General features: G+C 42.9%; 1 long non-coding RNA gene across 1 annotated transcript; it reads left to right on the top strand.

Annotated features, from left to right (window-relative positions):
• Window positions 1–4,273: 4,273 nt before the first annotated feature.
• LOC120408457 lies at window positions 4,274–8,511 on the top strand. Its single transcript, XR_005600707.1, has 4 exons — window positions 4,274–4,492; window positions 6,329–6,501; window positions 7,840–7,893; window positions 8,299–8,511. It is a non-coding gene; the product is annotated as an uncharacterized LOC120408457 (long non-coding RNA).
• The last annotated feature ends 16,968 nt before the right edge of the window (window positions 8,512–25,479 follow it).

The following is a 25,479-nucleotide window of genomic DNA, read 5'->3' as shown; positions in this document are numbered from 1 at the left end:
CTGCAGGATAGAACTAGCAAGTCCCTATGTAACATGCAGCCCTTAGATGCATCCAGCACCCATAATAGTCCTTTTGTTGACTGAGTGCACTGCTACTGGGCAGAAGGATGATTCAGTAGTTAGGGCCAGGTTAAATTAACTGCTCTACCACAAACTTTGTGTGTGACCTTAGCCGCTCTGTGACTCAGCTCCCCGTCTGTAAAATGGTAATCACAGCACTTCCTTACCTTGCAGGGTGTTGTGACAATCAATCCATTAAAGACTGTGAGGTGCTCAGACATTATATTGATAGGAGCCAAATAAGGGGCAGAGTTAAGTTTGTCCGGGTCCCTTACTTGTGCATTTCCATACTTTCATATGTATGTTTTTTTCTTGTAAGTTTCACCTTACCTCTGAATTTTTTGGCTTCTTAATGCTTGGCCTTTGATAACCATAACATCTTGTGAGGATCTTAACACTCAAGTCTTTGATAGGTACTTTCACCCTCAACTACTCCATCTTAACAGTTTCTATATGATTTAGTTTTTCTAGCCTTTTTGAACACCTTAGCTCTTTGAATCTCTGTACAATTCTGGTTTCCCGTCACTACACCTTCTCTATTTCTGTGGTAAATTTTAATCTAATAAAGCGATCAGTTCTCCACCCTGTATCCTAATGTGGTCTCTCTAGTGAGAAATCTTTCATTCTGTGTCAGACATTTTTTCTCACTTATTCACCACAGCACCTCTATTTATATTCCAGCATTGTATGTTTAATACTAGTAAGCACTGTACTGCAGTGCTGAAAGTTTCACTCTAGCTACCAGATTCTTCTAATCTGTGCTATTTAGCATATAAACTTTCAGGGTTAGTTTGTTTTTTACAATATACTGATTCTATTAATCTTTTGATTGCTATTGTACCCGTCTCTTTTTCTAAAAGTTCAGGTAAGGATGTCCCTCAGTTGTTTCCTCTCAGTGTTTTTTAGTTTCTTTTGTAAGTGACTTTGTCACATTAGGGTAGGATTTTTATTTTGTGAATCCATGATAATTTTATAGCCGTGACCTTCCATCTCTGATTAGTATTGCCATAACCTTCCCCACTGCTGAATTAAGTTTACAAGGATGGTATATGGTTGCATAGCTTTTTTTCTATAGCCTTTCTTAAGTTGAAATCCAAGTATAAGGACTAAAAAAATCCCAAGTCTATCTAATCACTTCTTATACTACCCTCTAAATCCAGTTTCTAAAAACCCCCAAGGAGCAGGTGTTACATACAGATGACCCTCCATATCAGTGTTGAAGTACTGCAGTCACTATTGACTATGTATTGCTCACAGATGACCAAACATATAGGTCCTGATCTAAAGCCTCCGGGAGTTAACAGGAGCATGTAGAAACTAGGAAAATAAATTGCATTTTAAAGTGTATTAGTTAATACTTGTTAGCAGCCTGTAGCGAGTCGGTGTGGCTCCCCTCCTGCCCAGCAGAGGCAGTGACTCCAGAAGCCAGCTGGAGCACCCATGGAAAAAATATACTGAGCACCCGCTGGCAGCCCGTGGGTCAGCCCTCCTCCAGTGCCTCCTGCCCACCGCGATCAGCTGTTAGCAGTGTGCAGAAGGCGCTAGGGGATGGGGAGGAATGGAGACAAGGGGTGGCCGGGCAAGGACTGGAAAGAGGCAGTGCAGGGGTGGAGGCTTGAGGAAGGGGTGGAGGCAGGGCCTGGGGGCAGAGCAGGAGTTGAGGACACCCCGGGTTCTGAGTAATCGGCGCCCATGCAGATGGACTGGCCCGACCTCCCGGCACCGACCGAGGAGTACCCACGGAGATGGACTGTGCCGGGATGGGACCTGACCGGTCAGGCTATAGACACCGAGGTTGCCCATTGGTGTGTTTGGACCCCACTGACCAGCATGGTGCTAATGCTGGCTATTTTCACAGTGGCCTGGGTGGGCCTGTGTCCCATGTTTGCACAGTCTTTCAGTCCCCTCACCCCAGAGCAGACAGATGCCTGCACTAATTTGAGCGATTGTTATTGCTCAGCTCCTGCCACCAGGACCTGAGCCCTGTAAACTGCTGCCTGCCCAGCCCCCTGCTCCAGAGGGCCTGGGCCTATTTGTACTGCTGCCTGCCCAGCCCCCTGCTCCAGCGGGCCTGGGCCTATTTGTACTGCTGCCTGCCCAGCCCCCTGCTCCAGAGGGCCTGGGCCGATAAGCTGAACTGCTGCTCAGCCCTGCCTAAGGGTCCGAGCCTTGCCTCTTGTTGCTGCCCCGCCCTGGACTAGGGCCGGGGTTTATAGACTCGAACTGCTGCTCAGCCCGGTCTGAGGGTCTGAGTCCTGTGTTGGTTGCTGCCCGCCCTGAGCTAGGGCTTGGGCTCATAGACTGGAACTGCTGTTGCCCCGCCCTGACTGTGGGCCTGGGCTTCCACTAACTGACTGGGTGCCTTGTGTTCAGCCCCTGCCTGGGGTTTATTGAGACTGATTGCTGTTACCCAAGCCCCTGCCCCAGAGGGCCTGGGCTTATAGACTGATTGCTGTCACCCAGCCCCCTGCTCCAGAGGGCCTGGGCTCCTATTGAACTGTGGTTATCCAGCCCCCCTGTTCCAGAGGGCCTGGCCCTGTTGAGGCTGACTGTTGTCACCCAGCCCCCTGCTCCAGAGGGCCTGGGCCTGCCTCGAACTATTGTTATTCAGCCCCGCCCCCTGATCCAGAGGGCCTGAGAACGGGAGGTGTTGTCTTGCCGTCTGAAGTCTTGCCGTCCCACCAGTTAGAGGGGACAAGAAGCGAGTCGGTGTGGCTCCCCTCCCGCCAGCCGGAGAGTTGAGCCCCGACCAACAGCTTACAAGCCCATTGCACAGGTGCTTCTCTTGCGGTGAAATTCATAGGCAGTGACTCCAGGGCTGGAGCACCCATGGAAAAAATATACTGAGCACCCGCTGGCAGCCCCGTGGGTCAGCCCCTCCTCAGTGCCTCCTGCCCACCGCGATCAGCTGTTAGCAGTGTGCAGAAGGCGCTAGGGGGATGGGGAGGAATGGAGACAAGGGGTGGGGGCAAGGAGTGGAAAGAGGCAGTGCAGGGGTGGAGGCTTGGAGGAAGGGGTGGGGCAGGGCCTGGGGCAGAGCAGGGGTCGAGCACACCCCGGGTTCTGAGTAATCGGCGCCTATGATGAAATTGACCTGCAAGAAGTGGAATGTATGTGGGGGTGGGACCTGACGTTAATAAAGGTTGCTTTTTAAGCCATTGGGGCTGTGGTACTGCCCTAGCATGGTGTTAATGCTGGTTATTTTTCAAGTGGCCTCTCAGAGTTGATGTTCCCATGTTTGCACAGTCTTTCTCTCCTGTCTGCCGACACATTTCATACACAAGGTGGGTTGGTTTCTAGATGCTCAGTAGATTAGAGAACTGCTGAATTTAAACATTGACCTTTAGATTTCCCACCGCCTCCACTTATGCACAATTTAGTTTCACTCATAGTGAAAATTGCAAAATAGACTGGGTAAGAACTGAAAGCATTTCCATTCAGTCACGAACCTGGCAAAGAGGCTGATTTGATCAGTTTCACTTGAAGTGCTTTGATAGGAATGAGTCTGGATGCAGTCAATTTAGAAAAAAGTTGCAAGCATCCCTTGTTTGTTATAAAGCTTCCCAGATTTGTAGCATTTTTTTAAGGTTGTGAAAAATTAGAAAATATATCCAAAAGTTCAGTGGGAAATATGGAAAATATAAAGAAAAGAAAAAGTTAGCCTGAATATTTCAATCCATCTTATTTTGGCTCACAGGAAAAAAAGAGATGCTCAACCCTTAACTATAGTTGTTTTATCCATTTAATAGCGTTGTATCCAAGAGGATAAATTGCAGGTGAGATTAGCATTAGATGAATCTGAATTAGAATAAAACTCAAGAGATTAGATGGTACATTGATTTTAATTCTGTGCCATTTCCACTTTAAAAACTTGGGTATTAATGATAACTTCAGATATCAGCTCTGCTTCTCCTCATTAAACCACTACACGTATTTCTAATGTGAGGCATAGCAGAGTTGGTCAGTTAATACAAAGTGATTTGCAAATGTTTTTGTGAATAAATGTGGTGAGTTCTGTCTGGATTTCGTAAGACCATACTATTTTTTGTTTGTTTGTAAGTATTCAGATGACAATTTATTTCTGACAATACCTGTCATGAATTTCATGAATTTTAGCTCCAAAGATCATCATCTGAAAAATCATGCTAGAAGTGTTTTGTTCATTGTTTGTCATTCATTCTGCTTCTATCATTCTGTTTTACCTATCCAGTGGATAAGCAGAAACCATGTGACTTAAGGAACCAATCTCAGTATACTAAACAGACCAAATGAGCAGTTCATGAACAACCCATAAGCTGAAATGTGTTCACATAAACAACCTGGAGAATGCTTCCAAAGAATGAATACACCCACAGAAGATAGGATCAGTTCAAATCTTTTCTCCCCATCTTGCCTGAGGGGGAAATTGAAGGGCAGGTCTTCTACATCCCAGGTGAATACTCTAACCACTGAGCTAAAATTTATAAAGTGGCAGAGGGAGAGTGCTTGGGCTCCTGGCTCACAGCCTTTTATAGGGGCCAGCTGTGGCCTGCTTGGGGTGTGGCCCAGCTGTGGCCACTTCCCCAATCAGCCCAGCTTTTAGAGCTGCAGCTTTCAAGCCCTGCCAGGCTGCTTTTTAAACCCCTCAGAGCAGGAGCTGGTAACCAACCCGTTACAGGGACCCTCCTGCAGACTGCTTTAGTTTACTCAGTTTATTCTGGGTATCTCAGGAATAAGTAACAATGAGATATTTCATTTATTTTGAGGAACTGACTGTTAAACTTGCTGCTCTTGAGAAATGAAATAATAATAATAATAAAAAAAAATACAGCTGCTGCCTCTGGGTCAAATCCTGAACTCTTCTTTGGCTTTGACTCAGTCCTAACTTGGGCAAAGCTCCAACTGACATCAAAGCATGTCCTTCTGTATTCCTTAGTGATACCAGATACACAAACAGTAACAGCTGCAAAAAAGGTCTCCTTCCACCGTATGGTTGGTCAGGAGACTGCTCCCCATCCTGACAGACATGTGACTAGACCATACTTTTGTGGTCTCAATGCTTCACTATGGCAATGCATTGCACCTGAATTGCATTGCATTGAAACCACGTGTACTGGCTGATGCATCATGCAACATCCTCCCAGTTCACCTATGCAAGACATAATGGAAACATCCCCCCTGGTGTTCCAGTCTCTGCACTAGCTTAGCATTGAATGCTGAGTTAAACTGCAGCTCCTAATTTAGATTTCCAAAGCTCTGGTTTGGCTCTGGTTGTTTGAGGGACTGCAACTTCTCCCTGACAAAGACATAAGCTGACAATTTTGTTCCTTGGGAGCAACAGAACTGTTAATTACAATAGTGAAACTACTGGATTTGGATGACAGTGACTGCTCAGCAGCTGGCCTGCAGCTGTGGAACTCCATTCCCTCCACCCTTTAAAAATGCTAAGAATGACTTAAACAAAATCCTTCTGGACACAACAAAGCTCGTTCTTTTTGACATAGCTCTCCAACCCTAAATATATTAATAACAAAAACATTGAAAATACTCCACCTGTATAAGGTTGGGTGGAGGAAAAAGATAATAATGGAGAGAACCTATGTTTAGAATTAATAAAGCACGTACAGATTTTTTTAGAATTATTAGATCATAGGCTGACCACCTGTTTAACACAGGGCATACAAAAGTCATAGGCATGGCATAAATGCCTAAATAAACCAATCTTTGAAAAGAGAACTGCAAATGAACAATTAAAATTGAGTTAAAGCCATATCCTCTGTGCTGAATATCTCCTTGCCTAGACATCATGATGACAGGTACACGAAATCTTTGCAGATTGATAACCACAGTGTGTGGTGCTGGGTGTTGATGGCCTGTGATATGTAGGAGGTCAGACTAGGTGATCTGATGGTCCTTTCTGGCCTTAAACTCTATGACTATGACTCTCTATGACATGGAAAGCTATTGCAACTTTTCAGAATTTTTTCCCGCTGTGAAATCCTCATGCAACTTCCTGGTTTGATGAAGTTGTAGAATGGATCATCCTGTACCTTCATAAATATGGACTGCATAGGTTATAGTGAAACTCCTGGTATTTGACGTCATGTTCTAAGATACTGTCCATGAACTAGGAAGTACTAAAAAAATAAAAGGGGGGGGGGAGGGAGGAAGAATTGAAAGAATTAATTTAAAACTTATTTCTGCGCTGAATATGTTCTGCAATCTTGTTAATAGGAACAGGAAGCACAGCAATGTGGGTTCAGCTGATTTTTCCTTTTTTACTTTGCAGTGAATCTTTAACTTTTCTGATGCCTGACCAGACCAATTACCTCTGTTTAATGTCTTATCCTAAGGACAACAAATGTGCACCTTCCTTTCCTACCCACTGAACTACCCTGGCACAGAAAATTACAGCATCTTTGGGTGCACTTCTAATACCTTGAGGTCTTTTGAAAACATATGGTAACAACCCAGTTTGTAATAATGTCTGCCTGTGATCTTTTACCATGCTAATGACACCTAGCAGTAGCCTTGCAACATCCTACTAGGCCTGGGAAGGAATTTTTTCTTTGATGGGCAATTAAAATAGTATTGGGGTTCTCGTTATCAGCAATCATCATGGTAAGGCTTGTGAGTAGCTTTTGTGCTCAGGACGGTAAATTTTCCTCTGAGATTTGCAATGGTGTCTAACCAGATGAAGTGTTCACCTGATTACTTCAGTAAGCTCTGCTCCAGTTCTAAAGGCTACTTACTTAGGGCACTTGGCATGTAGGAGTTCCCCTTCTCCCCAAGCATGAGCGGCTTCACACTATCCCTGCACATGGTGCTTCCCCTGAAATGTGCAACGGGACTGCCAAGACTGTGCTCATCCCCATATGTGTGATTAGCGCCCAGAATGAGGAGGGGAGGGGCAGAAGGAGGCAAGGCCGTGGCTCCACTCCTTTCACACACCAGTCACTAGAGCTGGCTGGCAGTATGGCAGGCAATAAGCTTCATCCTTTTATGCAGGGTGGCAGTGAGTGCAGCAGTGAGTGCTAAGCCTCTGGATTCCTGAGATATGTCAGGCAGAACGGCTCCCAGTGCTCCTTTGGGGTGGGGTGGCTTCACGTACCACCCTTTACTCTGGGTTATGTCTGCAAGGCACAATCAAACTTTTAGATGCTACTGGCTATGTGAATTCTAGAAACAAAGTGAGATGTACGAGGCATATTGGTGACATTTTCGTATTATTACCCAAAGTGTGCATATCCTGAACTCTGTAATGCAGAGGGGTTGGTCTCCAAATTCTGGGAACTTGAGATGGAGCTGTGCTGCAAAAGTTGGATCCAAATGTAACCCCCTCCCCCCAAAGTTTGAGATCTGGAGGGGAGGGGGTTGGTTTTGGTCCATTACAAAGGTAGGAACTAGTCACTAAATTCAAATCCAAATGTTGGTTTTGATTCCAAACTGTGTCCCTGACAACTGGGACACGCTGCGGGGGTCAGAGCTGGGGTTTTGTTGCAAGGCCATCTTACTAGGGACAGGCTGAAAAGTTAATGTGTGCACAGAGTAGGAACTCTATGTTCTCTGTTTTTACGGTCAGGTTTGCACAAAGCAATCTGTGACTGTATTGGCTGAGCTGTGCTTTTAACACTGGCTACATTTTCTGACAACATTTTAGGAAAGTAATAATGTACAATTAAATGTCTATGACTTCAGCTTTGAGAATAGGTACAAATAGGTATTATTTTTATTATTATTTATTTAACTCTATATGTGAAACTTAAAAATAAAGCAGTTTTTGTTATTGCTGCTTAAAAGAGTCCTGGAACCTGCCTGAACCTAAGCGAAGCATGAAAGAGCAACACAATGAAGGTAAAAAGCAAGTCATTCTATGTAGGCAGTAAAATAGAACTAAACATGTGATTATATGACGGGGGGTATGGATATGAATCACAAAATGTACTGCCATTTTTAAAAGAGGGAGCTGCAATGAAATAGACCAAGCTATCCATTTAAATGACATAAATGGAATTTAACCTTATTTCATATCACAGCTGACTGACCTTAAGTTTTCGAAGAAGCAGTTAATTGTTATGAATTTATTTTGCCCTGTTTTTAATGCATGCTACTGATGGAGTAGATGATGATTCATCTAATTGAACAGGGATGTGTGTCATTATGTAAGGAGAAAAATAGATTAAAAATACCACCCATTTGCCAATGCATATTCTTATTATGCTTACTCTAAATATGCCTTAGAATGCTGTGTTTTACTAGGACAAAGTTTTAAGGGGTTGAAGACTGGATGGGGCTGGAAAATGAAGAACTCTACACAATTAAAATATATCCTTGACTGAAGCTAGTGGCCCCTGGAAGTTTGCAGTGCCAGTTGGATCCTGGGTGTCAAGGAAAAGGTCTCATTTTCTTCTCCAGCAACTAAGGAATTCCACATTCCTGTATTAGATATTGGGTGGCAATTCTCTTGGAAAGCAGGGGAAAATTTTAGCATCCAGATCCTAAAGTGATGGGTGCTTTATAAATGTGTTCTCGGTGGCAATAATGATGATGTCTGCAGCATTAACATTAAAGATCCACTAATGTCTCGTGAAGAATTTTGTGTCAAAGCCAAAATGCTTGGTTAGTATTTTCTGAGGAGATGGGAGGGATGGAGTTGTTCTTCCCCATTTTGAATTACTAAGGCCATTGCCATGAAAACATTCTAGTTTGACTCTTGCTTCTTAACCCCCTTTGAAGTCATGATCTTCTGACATAATTTCTTACTGGGAAAATAACTGACATCAGAGGATTGTGACTTTTCCAGGTCTTCTTCTGTGAAACCATCAGTGAAGGAAACTCAGCCTGGCACCATTAAGTCTCTTCTTATAAATGTCACACAGTATAGAACAGATGAACACTCACACAGAGTTTGACTGACAATTTGTGTTTCGATTATGAACAATGAATATCAGGAGATTTGGTTAAGCACAGCCCATGGGTGGATTATGGGTGGATCGTTGCTTGCCAGGTGCAACCACATTCATGGGCTGATGCCTGTGCTCCTTGTTACCTATTTTATCACATCTTGCTCAGGGAAACTCCCATTGACTTCAGTGGAACTTTCCCAGAGTAAAGACCTGAGTTGGGACTTCAGGATTTGGCCTACATTAAATAAGCTGCCTATAAATTCCAGCACCAGAAGGTGACCATGCCAGTTAGCTGCCTTACTTGCTTTTGGTTATTTTGATTACTATTGCTATTTATGCTATGGTAGTGCCTGGAAACACCATCAAGGATTAGGACCCCACTGTGCAAGGCACTGTACAGGAAACCAACAAAAAAAACAGTCCCTGCCCCAGAGGGAGGCTGCCTCGGTGGCACCATTCCTCTTCCACCCCTCCCTCCTGCAAGCAGGGTATTCTGTGGTCAGTGATCTCTTCATTGGTGGGGACAGGACCTTGTATGCTACGTGCATGTTTTCTCTGCAACAACCTATGGGAGTCTTCTCACATAAAGAGGTATTACATATGAGAGAGACTGAAGGGGGCAGAGGAGAGGAACTAGTGATCCAAGTTTTGCCCTCAAAAGCATGTTCCTTGAGGAAAGGAAATTCTGGAAATTAGGGTTAAAAAAAGAACTAGATAAGTTCATGGAGGTTAGGTCCATCAATGGCTATCAGCCAGGATGGACAGGGATGGTGTCCCTAGCCTCTGTTTGCCAGAAGCTGGGAATGGGCAACAGGGGATGGATCACTCAGTGATTACCTGTTCTTTTCATTCCCTCTGGGGCACCTGGCATTGGCCACTGTCAGAAGACCGGATACTGGGCTAAATGGAGTTTTGGTCTGATCCAGTATGGCTGTTTTTATGTTCTTATGCCCTACCCCTTCTCCCTCCGTCCTCACCACCTCGCCCAGGTATAACACTGACAGATATTTCCTGCTTCTTGGCTCCCCATTGTGGATTTTTCCATGGGTGTGGCCTGTAGTTTGGGTCACTTCAGTTTATGAGAAGTAGTGTGGTAGTCTGTAGTCTACCAGCGGAGGAAAAAAATGGCAGTCTAATATAGAGTGGACTCCTGAAGACTATTTTTCTATTTATATAGCATCAGTTGCTATGGGGTTTATAGCCTCAAGTACTTCTCAGTAAGTTATATTTATATGGTACTTGCATGATGTGGCAGGTTTGCGGAAAGTCACAGTTGTATAAACAAAGCTTGTTGGGATCTAGTGGTTTTAATCAACCAAACACTTCAGTCTGTTAAATCACACAGTACTTGTAGGTGATTATATTGTCCATGTATTGCTATGAAAAACAACCTTATGTAAACCCCGCTTTTTAAAATGTGGGTATGGGAAAAAAGTTACATCTGTGCAACTGACAACATGGCTTGACTGAATGCTGGATATTGAGTAAACAGTGTGGGCCAAATTTTCAGAAAGAGAAACCTGAAAGCCACACTGAAACATGCATGTGCAAACCTGATAGGTGTGCAGATACATGGCTAGCTGTACACCTAAATAGCCATTTGCACATGCTAATGTCGGACTTGTGTACAATACATTTGTTCACGTATGTTTGTATATAATATGGCCCACAATACATTTATATACAAACACAGGTGAACAAACATTTTTGTGCTCTGATCTTAGGCTTCACTTTCTGAAAACTTGACTCTGCATATTATTACTGGTTTCAGAGTGGTAGCCGGGTTAGTCTGTATCAGCAAAAACAAGGAGGAGTCCTTGTGGCACCTTAGAGACTAACAAATTTATTTGAGTATAAGCTTTCGTGGGCTAAAACCCACTTCATCTGATACATGCAGTGGAAAATACAGTAGGAAGATGTATATACACAGAGGACATGAAAAAATGGGTGTTGCCATGCTAATTATAAAGAGAGTAATCAGGTAAGGTGGGCTATTCTCAGCAGGAGAAAAAAACCTTTTGTAGTGATAATCAGGATGGCCCATTTCCAACAGTTGACAAGAAGGTGTGAGTAACAGTAGGGGGGAATAATTACTGAGATCCAACTTTTTCACTGTTGTGCTTGCAAGTTCTAAGGGGGAAAACTTGCATATGTTGTTTTTTAAAGGCCCTAAAGGCAGCTAGGCACCTGGCTTCTACTGAAAGTCACTTATGCCTTTGAAAATCTCTCCTTCACTGAGTAGAACATTGTTTCAGGTACACAAACACTTCTGGAAAACAAGTGTTTGAATACATAGGTTTGTGGCACACATTCTGAGTGACTCTCCCAAACAATGGAACAAATAAAGTCTGACACAAGCAGACCTCACACAGTAGAACTGGTACTTATCAACGACATAATTTTCCACAAACTGTTCACTCTGGTTTAGTTTTTACTTTGCTCTTACTCAGGCAAACTCCCACAGTTTGCCTGTATAAGGACCTCAGAATTTGATCCTTTAATAATGTCACAATCATAAGCCTGCACAAAGCTACTTTTTCACTACCATTCAGCACTGCTTATGAAAACAAAATTACTGCCGCTAAAGCTGTCTGTTACATGTTTAGTAGAAAGCCGCTTATAATGTGCTATACAATAGCTAGTTCTATGGGGGGAAAGGACATATTTTAATCAGTTTCTTTAAAAAGAAATAATTTGACAGCTGCTACATAGAAAATTAATTAATCGCATGTTGGAGGCTCACTTCTGTAGACAGAGGTTGTAAGTTCAAGCTGAGGAGTCTGGCTCTCCTCCAGTGTACGGCTGTATCTTCACACAAGAAATGGATCCTGATTACTGATGGACTACTTTTCTCTGAGGACTAGGTATGTAACCTCAAGAGCAATGACATCCTAGGTCCTCTCTACAGAGACAATCTTCACTATGTTGGCAGGGCAAAAAAATTGTGCTCTTGCTGCTGATCTGTTCTGAAACCAGATGCATCAGAGTAAAATGCCTCAGGACAAGGAAGGCTAGCATTGAATTGATATCATGTATCTTTTATTTGTTTAGAGCTATACTACACTCACTAAAAGAGCAACTATTCCACGCTTTTGCCCCCCTTATCAATAAGGTAAAATAGTATTTTACACAAATTTAATGAACAACAAATCACCATTTGAGTCCCTCTCCTCAGTCTTGCCCAACTCCCAGTAATCATGTACTTTATTGTATAATTGGAGAGACAACTAACGTTTAAGGGGACTGCATTAAAATGAAAAGTATGTCTGAAGATAATAGGATGTCCAAAGACAAAAACAGGACAGCCTTGCATCAGTATAACCTTAAACAGCCTCGGATTTTATTCCCTATCTAACAACCAAGCTAGCATCATGACGAGCCAAGATACCCTACAAGGAACTAGCCTTTAGCAGCTGTAGGGCCCAAATCGCAAGCACTGCTTGCGTGTGGCTATAGCTATTGGTGTTAATTATAATAGGGAGTACACAAGAACAAAGGATATAGTGTGCAAGGCCATTGCAAAGGGAAGGCTTAGTGATGCCAGGGCTAAAATTATTTTAGTTTTAGTAGATCATAGTGGGATAAAACACAGCCCTTCTCTCCAGAACTCAGATGCTCAAAGGCATGACTCATCACCAGCAAATCCTCAGCTCTTTGGAGTAGCAGAAAGGGGGAAGGGGAGATCTATCTGTGTGAACCCATGCATTTTTCATAGGTACGCAAACCACTATGTGTATACTACACATGTGTGTTTGTGAGAACTTTTTGTCTTATAGGATCCCAAATTGCTTTACCATTTGCTGATATACAACCTCTGAAGAGGAATCACTTTGCACACCACTCAAATGCAACCATCTTTGGGGTGAAACGCAGCAGCTGTTTAGTAGTGTAGAGCAACACTACATAATTACTTGGGGCAGGAAGAATACCGTGTCCAATTGAAATGCTCAGGGGAATTTAGGGAGGCAGAATGTAATCCATCAATTTGGAATTTTGCTAGGACAGCAAGGTTAACACCCCCTGTGTTCATGGACATTTCAGGGGATATCTACAGGCACTCAGGATCTCCGTGTTATCTCTTATTTGAAAGACAGCACTTTCTAACAGCACGATGTCTCCTAGAATGGTATAGGAATATGGATTCAGTACTGGTTGGGAAGGAAGTGTGTAATACTCCACTTCCTATACAGCCCACAGGTGTTTCTGGGAGTTCACCCATCCAAATATTGACCTAGTCCCATATGACACATACCAAGTGAGATGTGAATGCTGCATCAACAGAAGGTGGACTTTCTCTCTTATTAGAGATGGCTGCAGTTCTATATAAAAATTTGTTGAACAAAATGTACACAATATTTTATATATATGTAGAAAAATAAAACCACTGCTGTGATTATATAACCCACCTTGATTGTTAGTTTTCAGAAGTCATGGTCTGATTTTCCGAAGGTGTTGAGCACCCACAAATCCCATCGAAAGTCAACGGAAGCAGCAGCTGCTCAGCATCTTTGGAAGTCTCTCTTCTTAGCATTGCCCTAAAACAGGTGGATACATTGTTCCAGAGACACAAGTACATTCTCAGGCCAATCTTTCCCACTCTCGCACTCTGTCCCTCTACCCAGTCATACACTTAATGGGCCAGAGAGCTACACCTCTGTAACTGAGAGCAGAATTTAGCCAAGTTTGCTCTTAACAAATAGAAAGATCCAATGGGGCTTTCGGTGGGGGAAGGGCAGAGGAGCCATCCCATGTTTTTAACAAAAGAGGGGAAAAAATCAAAACGTACAAGAAATTAATCAAGTATAAACCAGAATCTATTCACCATGTTAGAAGCAGCAAAGAATCCTGTGGCACCTTATAGACTAACAGCGTTTTTGCAGCATGAGGTGGGTGGGTGATACCACTTCTTCGGATGCAAGCAGTGGCCATCGAAGAAAGAAGTATATTCTGCAACTCATGCTGCAAAACGTCTGTTAGTCTATAAGGTGCCACAGGATTCTTTGCTGCTTCTATAGAACCAGACTAACACGGCTACCCCTCTGATACTATTCACCATGTTAGGTTCCTCTGGGGGACTCTGAATGTTGATGTTTTATTCACACACTTTATCAGACATGTAAGGAACTGTTTCATTTCCAAGTTATCACCCAGCACTGACACCTGTTTACTAGGAGACAGTCTGCTTTTATAGCCTTCATTCGGAAGGTCTGTTCTTTCATTCTCTGGTAAAGCAGAAAATAACATGTATTAAAAATAACAAGAGATCAAATTACCAGCTAGTCAAGCCAAAAGCTACACTGGTGAATTAATGAGAGGGAGCAGAGATAACAGCATGACAGGTGTGGGTTCACGCTAGTCTGACACATTCTTGCTCTCTGATGTGCATGGCTCCGAATGTTGCTAGCCACCGTTTATATAAGAGTTGCTTGCTGCACTGCGACTCCTCTTTGCTTTATCTGTTAAGAATATTATATAGCATCAGCTCAAGATGAACAGTTGTTTGTCCTTGGCATGATACAAGTTCAGCTTGTTGTATCCATCCAAGTGATGGCAGTGGGTGTCTGCTACAGTCATTGGGAGCAGAATATTCTTAGTTTTTGGAGGCTGCCACAGATGAAAGTATTTAAAGTGGGGGCGTTTACAGAAGAAAATGTATTTATTTATTTTATTTTATTTTTATGGGGGGATGGAGGCAATGTATCTCCCAATCTCTCCGTTTTCAGATCTACATGTTGGCACAACACTTTGATCTCCTTGGATATAATGTGTTAAACTGGAAGGCACTGTACCCTTTCCCTATAAAGAGCAGCAGGGGGGAACACTCAGGGATTAGAGACTGCTTGGAGTGAGCAATTCAGGTGAGTCCTGAGAGCTAGGATTGAGACTCCAGCCAGCAGGGGCGGCTCCAGGCACCAGGGCAGCAAGCACGTGCCTGGGGCGACAAGCCGTGGGGGGTAGCCTGCCGGTCACTGTGAGGTCCGCCGGTCCCGCGGTTTCGGCAGTAATTTGCCGGCAGGTTACACCGAAGCTGCGGGACCTGAAGATCACCCGCTGAACCGCCGCCGAATCTGCATGACCGGCGGACATCCCGCAGAAACGCTGCCGAAGGCTGCCTGACTGCCGTGCTTGGGCTGGCAAAAAACATAGAGCCACCCCTGCCAGCCAGGGCAGGCCTGGGAGTGGCCTGCCAAAGCAGGAAAGTCCCCAGGCAGGAAGAAAAGAAACCTTTGTTTGTGTGGACTTTTGGATGGACTTGAAAACTTGACTTTGAGTGGTTGTTAGTTGAAGAAAGCTCACCCTGAAAAGGGATGGGAATAGACAAAAGAGTTTCTTGAGTTTCTTGACTGGTCCAAGAGGGGAAATTGAGGCAGGCTGCCTGTAGCATGACCCTAGTCACTAAGGGGTTCCAGCCAGCCCACTACAGGGTCACGATAAGGAAAACAATGCAATAGTAGTTTAACTCTGATTTTCAACTTAAAAACTGAAATCCTGACAAAGCGTAGACTGCTCTCCACGTGACATTTAAAACTTCATGAGTTGCTCTGGATCAAAACTGCATAAGCATGAACCCTGTAGCACTTAGGGCTGCCTTGAGCTACCATCTGGCCTTCAGCTGGTGCATACGCTGTTTGTTTACGTGAGGCTGCCCGTGCTGTACTGGTTTCTGGGTATACAGCCAGTAAGTGAGTAGAGAATTTCTCGACACATAGCAACTTAGAGATACTACCCCAAACAGTTCCCATACTTGTCTTTTTGTTATAGAGCAGTTATGTGTATTTCATAGAACATGAGCATATACAACTTATTTTAGGGGTAGTTGGGTGAGCTCATTCGGATAACTGACTCGCTCTCTCAGAGCTAGCGTGTTGGCCTCTGACAATCATCCTGTGCCTTTTGAAAAGAAACAAGGTTATGATTTTTTTTGTATGTTTAATGAATATGCCCAGTAGCACGTAGCCACACTTATACTATATAGTGTTTGGTTCTAACAACCCGGCTCCAACATACCTCTCTGTTCTTATCTCACGCTGCTTCTCCCTGCCCAAATCATGTGCTTAACTATACCCTTAGTGCACTTTTTCTCTGTGCCATCCTCCAAGTGGCTCCTTAAGCCTGGAACCCTCTCCCCAGCCCAGTCAATCATGCCCGCCTCACCTTTTCCTTCAAGCTCCTTCGGACAACACACTTCCCCAAGAGGCCATATAAATCCTAGTTCTCCCCACAAAGCCACGTGTTGCCAAACTGCAACATGCAAATATATAAAAGTAAACCCAATAACACAACATCCCAACACCACTGCTTAGTCATGGTACTTTGATCACAGCTACGTTTTAGTCTAGGATGGTCTGCCTCAAACCAAAAGGGCAGATGCCTGCTTGTAGTGAATGGCACAGCTGGATAAATAATAATTACTCCCATGCTCATATGTTGTGTACCATTTGTGAACCATTGTAAGGCAGATGTCATGTAACTGTGTTTTATAGATGCTAAACAAATGGGGACTGGTAGGGGGCTTCATTTGTGCATTAAGGGTACAATTCTCCCTGTGCTGAGGGCCGGCACAAGGTCTAGGCACAACAGCTGGTCAAAAAAATTGATTTTTTTCTACAGAAAAATTAATTTTTTCAGCAAAAATTCAAATACTGAAAAAATTTAACTGAAAACTGACACATTTTGGCAGAAAATTGAAAATTTTCATTTTGGAAATGCTGCCATAGTGACTCATGGGAGATTGTAGTTCAGGTGCCTCATGCTCCCATACGTCTCTATATCTCTTTGATCTGACTACATCTCCCATGATGCACCACGGTCTCCCCTCTTAGAGAGGGGAAACCAGTGCATCATGCTCAGTCATGGACCATGGAGAATTGGTCTGGAATTAAGATGAAATAATTGGAAGATTTTAAGAACAGGTTGGACAAACACCTGCAGTGTTGTTGTCTGGGGCTCTAGGTGTAGCTGGTCCTGCCTCAGCACAGGGGACTAGACTAGACATCCTCTAGAGGCCCCTTACAGCCCTGCATTTCTATGATTCTATGGGAGTTCCTGGCTGTCAAAAATTCAATTTTCCTATGAAAAACAGTTTTGACAGAACACTTTTCACCAGCTCTACTATATATCACAGAAATTCCACTTATCTCCTATCTTGACAGTTTAAGCAGGACTTAAGTGGTTCATTGGCCTTGTGCTGCCCTAAACACATGGATGAACTCCCTCTCAAAACACATACTAGTTGGACAAAAAGGCTTCTACATCATCTCTAGCCCAATATGCTTACAGACTGTTTTTCTCCAAATTGACAGCAGACATACCAAATAAGGGACTCCTATTTATACAAGCTATCATATCACTAGGGATCCCTTAGCGATTGCATGTCCATAGTCACTATAATAAAGAAATTACACCAGGAATGGAGAACATTACTTAGAGTATGTCTACATTTGAAACACTACAGCTGCATCACAGTAGCACTTCTATTCAGACATTACCTACACCAGCAGGGGGTGTTCTCCCAATGGCATATGTCATCCAAGAGGAGGTAGCTAGGTTGACAGAAGAATTATTGCATCGACCTAGCCCTGTCTACACTGGGACTTAAGTCTGCTTACCATCACCAATCAGGGATGTGGATTTTTTACATCCTTGACCAACATAGTTAAACTGACCTAATTTTCTAGAGTAGTCCAGACTTGACTTGCCATGCTTTCAGGACACACAAGCCGGTGACATGAGGAGAAATCCAGAGTCATGGTAGATGGGTTAGTGTGCTAAGTTTCTTCTGTATTTCTGGCAAACAGAAGAGTTTCTTCAGTTCCCAACAGGAACTAACTTGTGGAAATGCTCATGTAGTCAAAGCAAAGGGCAACAGCAGAAAGGGGTTGTATGCGATCACAAGTGACACTACTACCCAAATACATGCAAGTATTGATTCAAAGTAATTCGAGTTAAATGGATTGTCATTGAAGACTTGCAGAGCTGTGATAAAATGTGTATATATGGACAGCCAGTTCTATTTATCTGATATCTCTTTTCTGAATACTAAACATTTTCCCTGCAACTATTTAACATAAGAACATAACATTTGTTCCATTTATGTTTCAGTGGTATTTCTGCTGCAGGACTCGCTATTTTCCCTGTAATGTCTTCCCAGGTTTAGAACCCCAAAGGCTCTAGGGCATTTTGGGACTCAAGCAGATTCTCAATCCAGCTATAAAATTTAGCAATGAATCTGGTCCACATTTGTTTTCCATGCCATTTTTCAAATTTAAATTAAAAAGATAAAGCAAAACAAAAAACCCACCAGGGCTGTCACAGGAACATATCATATCGCTGATCTTTTTAACCAGAGCTTTCCATCTGAGAACTCCCCTCTTTTAATTGGATCAATAAAATCTGACAGCAGTATCAATGGGTTGTGTTATGCTAACTTGAGCAGAGTAAATCCCTTGTACAACACTGCTGTAAAACTTGACTAGGAAAGAACCCAAAGGACTCTGAGTCTTTGCAAAACCCTGATAACTTTTCAAAAGTTCTATATGTTGCATGAAACGGTTTGAGTATTTTTGGTAAATAAAAGTATTCAGAATGCTAACACCACCATCTGGTAGCTGAATGGTGATCTATGTGAAATGAGCAATGATCCCAGGCCGATTCTTAATAATCAAAGCCCTATGTCACAAAAATCACCATCACAACTGGTAATAAGTAGCACAGTTTTAAAATAATACTCCCTTACGATTTTTGGGCAACAAAGTAGAACATAATGAAGTAAAGAATAGGATAGCAAATACAATAAAAGCAAGACACACAAATCAAATCTCTATGTTATAGATAGAAATAGCTAGCTAACTTTTCTTAAATATTTTCCCAGAAAGGAGACCCAGCTTTCACAGTACAGTGGGTCAAATGTTAAAGAACACTCTGTGAAAAATAAAGTCTTTTTTATTAAAGCCCACAGCAGTTCCCTTCATGGTGCTCACTTTTGTGTACTGCCATCTTACCGCTACTGTTAAATAAATGTAAAAGAAGAAGTAAGGCACTGCAGGACAATGTAGATAGTAAGTGTCTGCAATTCAGTGGGGGTAAAGAGTCTGGCAAATTGGGGGATTAGGATCCAAAATACTGCTAAAGTAGACAACAATTAAAATGGAAAAATATTAGTCTTCTTCTGAGAACTCAGAGAAGCTGAATGGTTGGCTGTAGGGCTCTTTGCCAGCAGAGTCTTCAATGAACTAATGCCTCAGAAGATATAGATATATTTTTTTGTATTCATAAATTACTCAGAATTTTGCTGGGAATAATATTGCTGTGTCCATTCCTACATCTTCATTTACCTGTTTAGAAGGTACAAACTCTTTCCAATGTGCTTGTGAGATAGAACTTGGGTCAGGGAAGAGCAATATCTTATGGTCTTGGTAAGTGAAATAATTGCCTCTATGGCATTGTCTGTTTATAGCTTTTCTCTACTGGTGACGTATCAGTAATAGATCTCTCTCTCTCTCTCCATTGTGCTATTTTTTGTTATCACATGGCCCACTTCAGTTTTAAGAGTTCAGAGATGTGTTTTTCTGCGGTCTGAGGATCAGAATCAATATAATCTGGACACTCCAAAGATCTGGATCCTTACTTTACTAGTTACCTAATGAGCAACTAAAGTGCACCAAACTACCAGTAAGAGGGGTATTATATTCTGAGGTAAGACTGATTCTCTCTCTCTCTCTCTCTCTCTCTCTCTCTCTCTCTCTCATGTTCTGCTTGCATTCTCTAAGTGTAACTATAGAAAGCTGGCAGCTATGGATTGGAGGAGGCCAGACAAGGGGAGGCAGAGGTGATGTTATGCCACCTTTCAAAGTAGCACAAAGGGGACAGAGCAGGGCTGTGGGTCAGGCCTGTTCTCTGTGTTTCCAACTCTGCTTGGCTTCTTAAGTGCTTCCAGTTTTCTCTCAGCAAATAATTGATTTAAATAAGTGAGTTAGCAAGTCTGGACTTCTCTTTTGATGTTTCTTCTGTCTCTTTAAGCTTCCTCTATTTCTCTTCCACGTCTTATTTCTGCTTCTTTCTGGAAAGTCTTGAAACTCAAGCTGATGGCTTTTCCAGAAACTGAACCACGTCTTCCTCCACTGAGAAGGGGGAGTTTTGTAGGGTCCATATTGGTACGCTGAGCCACAATACTTTCTTTACTGAACTTGTAGCGTTCCCTTTTTCTTCAGCCTGCATCCCAGAGGAGTACGATGGCACTGGTGCTCTCCACTGCTGCCTAGACTTCTATGACTTTCCCCTGCTTCCAACAGCTTGAGTGGACATTTAGCTCACTCTTGCAACAGTGAGCAGCAAAGGCCCTTACACCATCTGTCCGGGAGAGCAAACAGTTCACTTTGTGTTGTATTTGGAGAATTTTTCTAATTGATTTGGCTGGAATGCTTGTCTCTGCTTCCTCTCTGGTAGGCAACAGACTCCGCTCCATTCTTGTTTGCACTCTCTGTCTCACCGCTAGAACAGAGTTGTGGCATTTCAGAAAAACTTGGCCTGTCCTTTGCCTATACCTATTCTGACTGTGGTTAGACAGAAGACTTCAGTTTACAATCTGGCTAATTTGGTACTTTCAGGAACAATAAGATCACTTTAAAAAGAATTTAGAAAGAATGAAAATTTTATATTTGTCAACCAGCTCCCTCCTTCAATCCATATCTGCCAACTTTCTATAGTCACACTTAGAGAATGCAAGCAGGACATGAGCGAGAGAGAGCGTCAGTTTTACCTCAGAATATAATACCCCTCTTACTGGTAGTCTGGTGAACTTTAGTAGCTCAGTAAGTAACTAGTAACACCTGTGCTTGTGTTGCCAGAGGCTGGTGATTTCAGGAAGCTGATCCACAGCAGGCAGAGACAAGATTTCTTAACGCTAAGGGCAGATAGTGGTGAGGTGCCTCACAACCCTGGGTACCTCCGGGGTGCATCACAGGGACAAAGATCTGGGGTTGAGGACCTTGACTGAATCTTTACCCCGCATCTGTCTGAAGGTTGGCACATGTGACTGGCTGGTAGCCAGGCTTAGAGTCTTGACAGGCCTGGGACTTTCCCTTCAGGGTTTACAACCCTAGCATATCTTTCCCCACCTCTCTTCACAGCTGGAGGCAGCACCTTGATTTGTTTTTGATAGCATGCCCCCCATTGAGAATGGACTCTGCCAGGGTTCTGTCGCTACGTGTTCTTCAGCTTTGTTTTGTTGATCCCTGCCATTATCGCTGGCTGCCTCTTGGTTCAGGAAGGAAATTTTCCATCAGGGTCTCTCTGCCCTGACTCTGGTTTATTAGACTAGCTTTTCATCTGCAGGTGGTATTTGCTGTTCTCCGCAGATACTGTACACCCATTTGTTTGTGGCAGTTTGTGTTTGTGTGCTTGTTCTGCCCCTAGGTGTGGAGTCTTCAGAAGGGAGCAGCTAAATCAAATGATCTGCACCCCCTTTGTGAATCTTTACTGGACGGGGCCTAAAGCTGCTAGCATATTGGGATAAAGCATTTACATATACAAAGGATGACTATGCAAAGGTCCCATATACCAGCTTGCCCCCTGCTTGGCCACGGGTAATTGTACCAAGCCCATGGATGGGACTCACCAATATTGCCAGCCCTGGTGCATCAATATCTCTAATGTACATGCTGGCTACTAAGAGCCACATTATATACTCATACACTCATTTTAAACCAATATGTTACATTATCTACTTTCATGCCAGTGCACACAGTTCTTCCAAGAGATTAGGCTTCCAATACACTCTGGCCTAGCTCAGCCTTCCTGCCTAAATTTAGGTTGCTGAGTTCAGTACAATTGGTTATCAACAAAAGAGGTGCCCAGTTTGCATCCTGGCCTTATCTGGGGCCTCACACTAAATCATAACACTTTGCTGTGCAAATAAATACTCTTGAGATTTAAAACCAAACCCCGTATTCTGCTTTCTCTAGCCATTAAAAGGAAAAGAGTGGAACTACTGTAGCTTCCTAATACATTCCTGGACATTCTCTCTCTCTCTCTCTCTCTTAAATGCTATTTTAACCTGCCTATATTTATGTCTGTTATTGCTTTACATAAAAGAAGTAAAATTAGCATATGAAAAAGAGGTTTACATGCTAAATTATTACTTGATGGAATTTTGGTCTATCTATAAAAAGAAAAGATAATACAGTAATTTATATCTAGTATTTTGCATAATAATACTAACTTAACATAATCCTAGTAATGCTATTAATAGTCCTGAGTGAGACTAATTGGATATGTAAAAAAATAACTTTTTTCATCTCTGGAATAGATTGAGACCCCTAAAATACCTCCTTTATTTAAGATATTGAATGTCAGTACTGAATACCTGAGGCAGAATGTTGCAGGTGAGAGGATCAGGTTCTCTGTGAGGCGTGGATACGTTTTGTACAACTAAAGATATGAGAAGGAGATATTTTACAACTTGTGTCTTCTTTTATTATTCTTATCGAACATTGTCATTTACTATTTGCCTGTACAGTGCCTAGAACAATGGGGCCCCACCTGCTTGTGACCTTTAAGTGCTACCATAATGTGAATGCTTAATACTATTTTATTTTGTACCTACAGGCCAACCTCTGTGGGGCCCTGTTGTGCTAGGTGCTGTACAAATATATTCAAAATGAAAATCCCTGTCCCAAAGAGCTTACAATCTACAAATTTCCTTTTACGTCTCTCTATTTCCAGTCTTATAGAGCAGATATGAAAGGCTCTGGTCTGCTCCCACTTAGATGCTGCACAGGAGGGCTTTTTGGACTAGTTAAATGAGAGAGTCAAGTTAGAGAGAGACTCAGTGGGTGTAAATTGAAATCACACCATTGATTTCAATGAAGCTGCCCCAATTTGCACCAGCTGATGATCTGGTCCATTGTCTCATCTGGCATGGCAGTCGTCATTGTACAATGTTGTTGAGAGGTATGACAATTGAAATGCAAAGTTTGTCTATTTTAGAGAGTGCTTGTGTGCTCCAGAAACTGATGTCAGAAAAAAAAGAAAAAATCATGTGTTGAAATTACTTTGCTTTTTTTTCCAATGACTTTTACTGACAGCTTGGTTTTGGTGCGTTTTTTTTAACTGGCAATAAATTTACTGATAGATGGCACCCAGCACCAGAAAAGGTTATTGGTGTGCTCTGGAAAACGTGAAAGTGGTGAGTGACAAAATTATAGTACAGAGCATAATTGTAGAATGTAACAGAGCAAGTTTTCATGACACTTTGATAGCTGAGGGAACAGTTTGCTCCTTCCCCTGCAATCCCCCACTTATTGTGTCTCCTGTAATTTTTGGGGTGCTTCAGAATCCTTTCACACTCCTGTCAGAGATGTGCTCATTATGCTGCCGTCATCTCATTTCACTCAAAATAAAAAATTAAAAGCCTTGCTCAAATGTGTGATAAGAGAGGTTGCTTTCTGGTGGTACCTGTCGGTAATTATTAATGAATTAAACCAACTCAGCACTTTGGATAAGCTGAGTAGAGGGTATTGATTTCTCTGCCTAGCTGCAGTAGGTATGACCTCTTCTCTACTGACTGCAGAGAGTTGGCTAGTATACACAGCAGAGTACATCACATGCTGCAGAATAGTGAAAAATCGATGAGGTGGTCTTTCTCTATTGACATTTTTTTTAACTGCAGGTTAAAGTAATCCCCTGCCCACCCACTTTGTGTTGCCATTGGCTGGGTTCCCTGAGACTGTTGGTAGGAGCTACTGGAAGGTTTGCTAGGAGTTTAACTTGATTTTGGGGGAGGGGTATCATGTCAAAGGCACAGAGAGTAATAAATAGCAGCCTTTTTTGTGTATAGTCTAAGAAATTTAAATAAGTAGTTTTTCATCCCAAAACAAAAGGATGTTTTACTGAAAGAACAAAGAATATCTAAATTACAACCTGATCTGCCAATCTGATCCTGCGTAAGGTCTGTTCATGTCGGGAATCTGATTCACTTCTGTACGATTACTTGCATGACTAAAGATTGCTCAGTTCAGTAAGGTTCTGCAGAATTGAGTCTTGAGGTAGCTATGTCTTTAGCTATTAGTTGCTTCCCCCCCAAAGCACACAAAGCTTTTGAATGTTTGAATCACAAGTTGTAAAGATAACAGCTAATCATTTAATCTCTCTGAGCACGTACACCATCCTACCTTTCTTGTGTCTCTGTGCACCATAGTGTGGGTTGCCGGTGGGTGTTTTTTCACTGGTGTGCTGTAGAAATGAAGGACAGCCGCATGATTTCTGAAGGTGGGCCTCTTCACATCTGATGTGGGGATCACCATGGAATAAATAGCTTTGGGTTTCATGTGATTCTTTTCTTTAATATTTTAAGGCACTTCACAATGTGATAATGGGTGAAGTAAGTTTAGTGCAGGGATTGCAAAGGCAAAGCCCAAGAAGTCCATGACAATTGACTGTGTGCTGCCTAGGACAATATGAACTGCTTTGCTGAGTGGTGGAATGGCAGGTGGGAGGCTATGTCCTGTTTTAGCAGAATCAGTAACTACTCCTCATCTTCAAGTTGGCTTCTGCATCTGCTCACTTGTGGGCTTGTTCCTCTAAGGCAACTGAGTTTTGGGAACCTTCTAGAAGAGCAGCGCGTGTTAGGACCACATGGGTCAGCCCCATGTTTACAGACAAGTTTATAAAAGAGTAGGTGGTCCCCGGCTCCTTCAGTTCCTTCCTGCTCACAGCTAATTGTGTGGATACGGGCCTGTATTCCATGACCAAAGATGAGTGAGTTTGTTGTTGACACAAATCACCTGACATCTTGTAGCGGCATTGTAGTTTTACACAGAATAGATTATTTACACAGCCTTTGGATAATTTTAGGTCATTTCTGTGCCATGACAGTTTAAATTCCTGGCTCCTCCTGTGATTCTGGGCTCATCCTATCTTAACTGGACCCCAAAGATTAAGAGAAAAAGACCAGGTTTAAGCTGTGTTTTGTGCCCTTCTGTCCTCCCGAAGTTGGACACACATTCCCACTGATTGATGTGGCTTAGAGAGGGCCTTTTTCTGGATCATTGTTCTTTGTCCCACGCCTTTACACCTTGATCCTGAAAGGACAGGCACTCTCGCCTTAAGGCTTTCCGAAAGACAGAGTCTTTATGTACCAGACCCGTCCTTGGGTCAGGGCCCAATTGCCTTGCTAGAAAAGAGTAGGCCTTTGTCTGGTTTCAAATTCCCTAAAAGTAGGGAAACAGAAAACTTTGGTGGCAGGACTGGCATCCTCCTGCAGCTCCAAGCCAGCAGAACACACTCTGTTTCTGGGGCTTCCCTGGAGGAAACTAAATCCATTGCCAGAATCTATTAGTGCTGGGGTATCCTCAGTGCCAAGGGCTCTGAAAATCCTCGGGGCTGGAACTGGCTAGTGCAATTCCCTCTGTGCCAGAGATCATCTCAGCACTGGGGAAACCTCTGGCTTAGCATGCTTTTGTCAGTGCTGAGCCTCCCTCAGATCCAAGGTGTCAGTCAGACCTGCTTGCAGGAGCCTCGGTTCTACTCTCCTCTG

This window comes from Mauremys reevesii, linkage group 6 (genome assembly GCF_016161935.1).
Source record: "Mauremys reevesii isolate NIE-2019 linkage group 6, ASM1616193v1, whole genome shotgun sequence".
In the NCBI taxonomy this organism is placed as follows: domain Eukaryota; kingdom Metazoa; phylum Chordata; order Testudines; family Geoemydidae; genus Mauremys; species Mauremys reevesii.
Note: the sequence above shows the minus strand (reverse complement) of the source record. Positions and strands in the feature narration are given on the sequence as shown.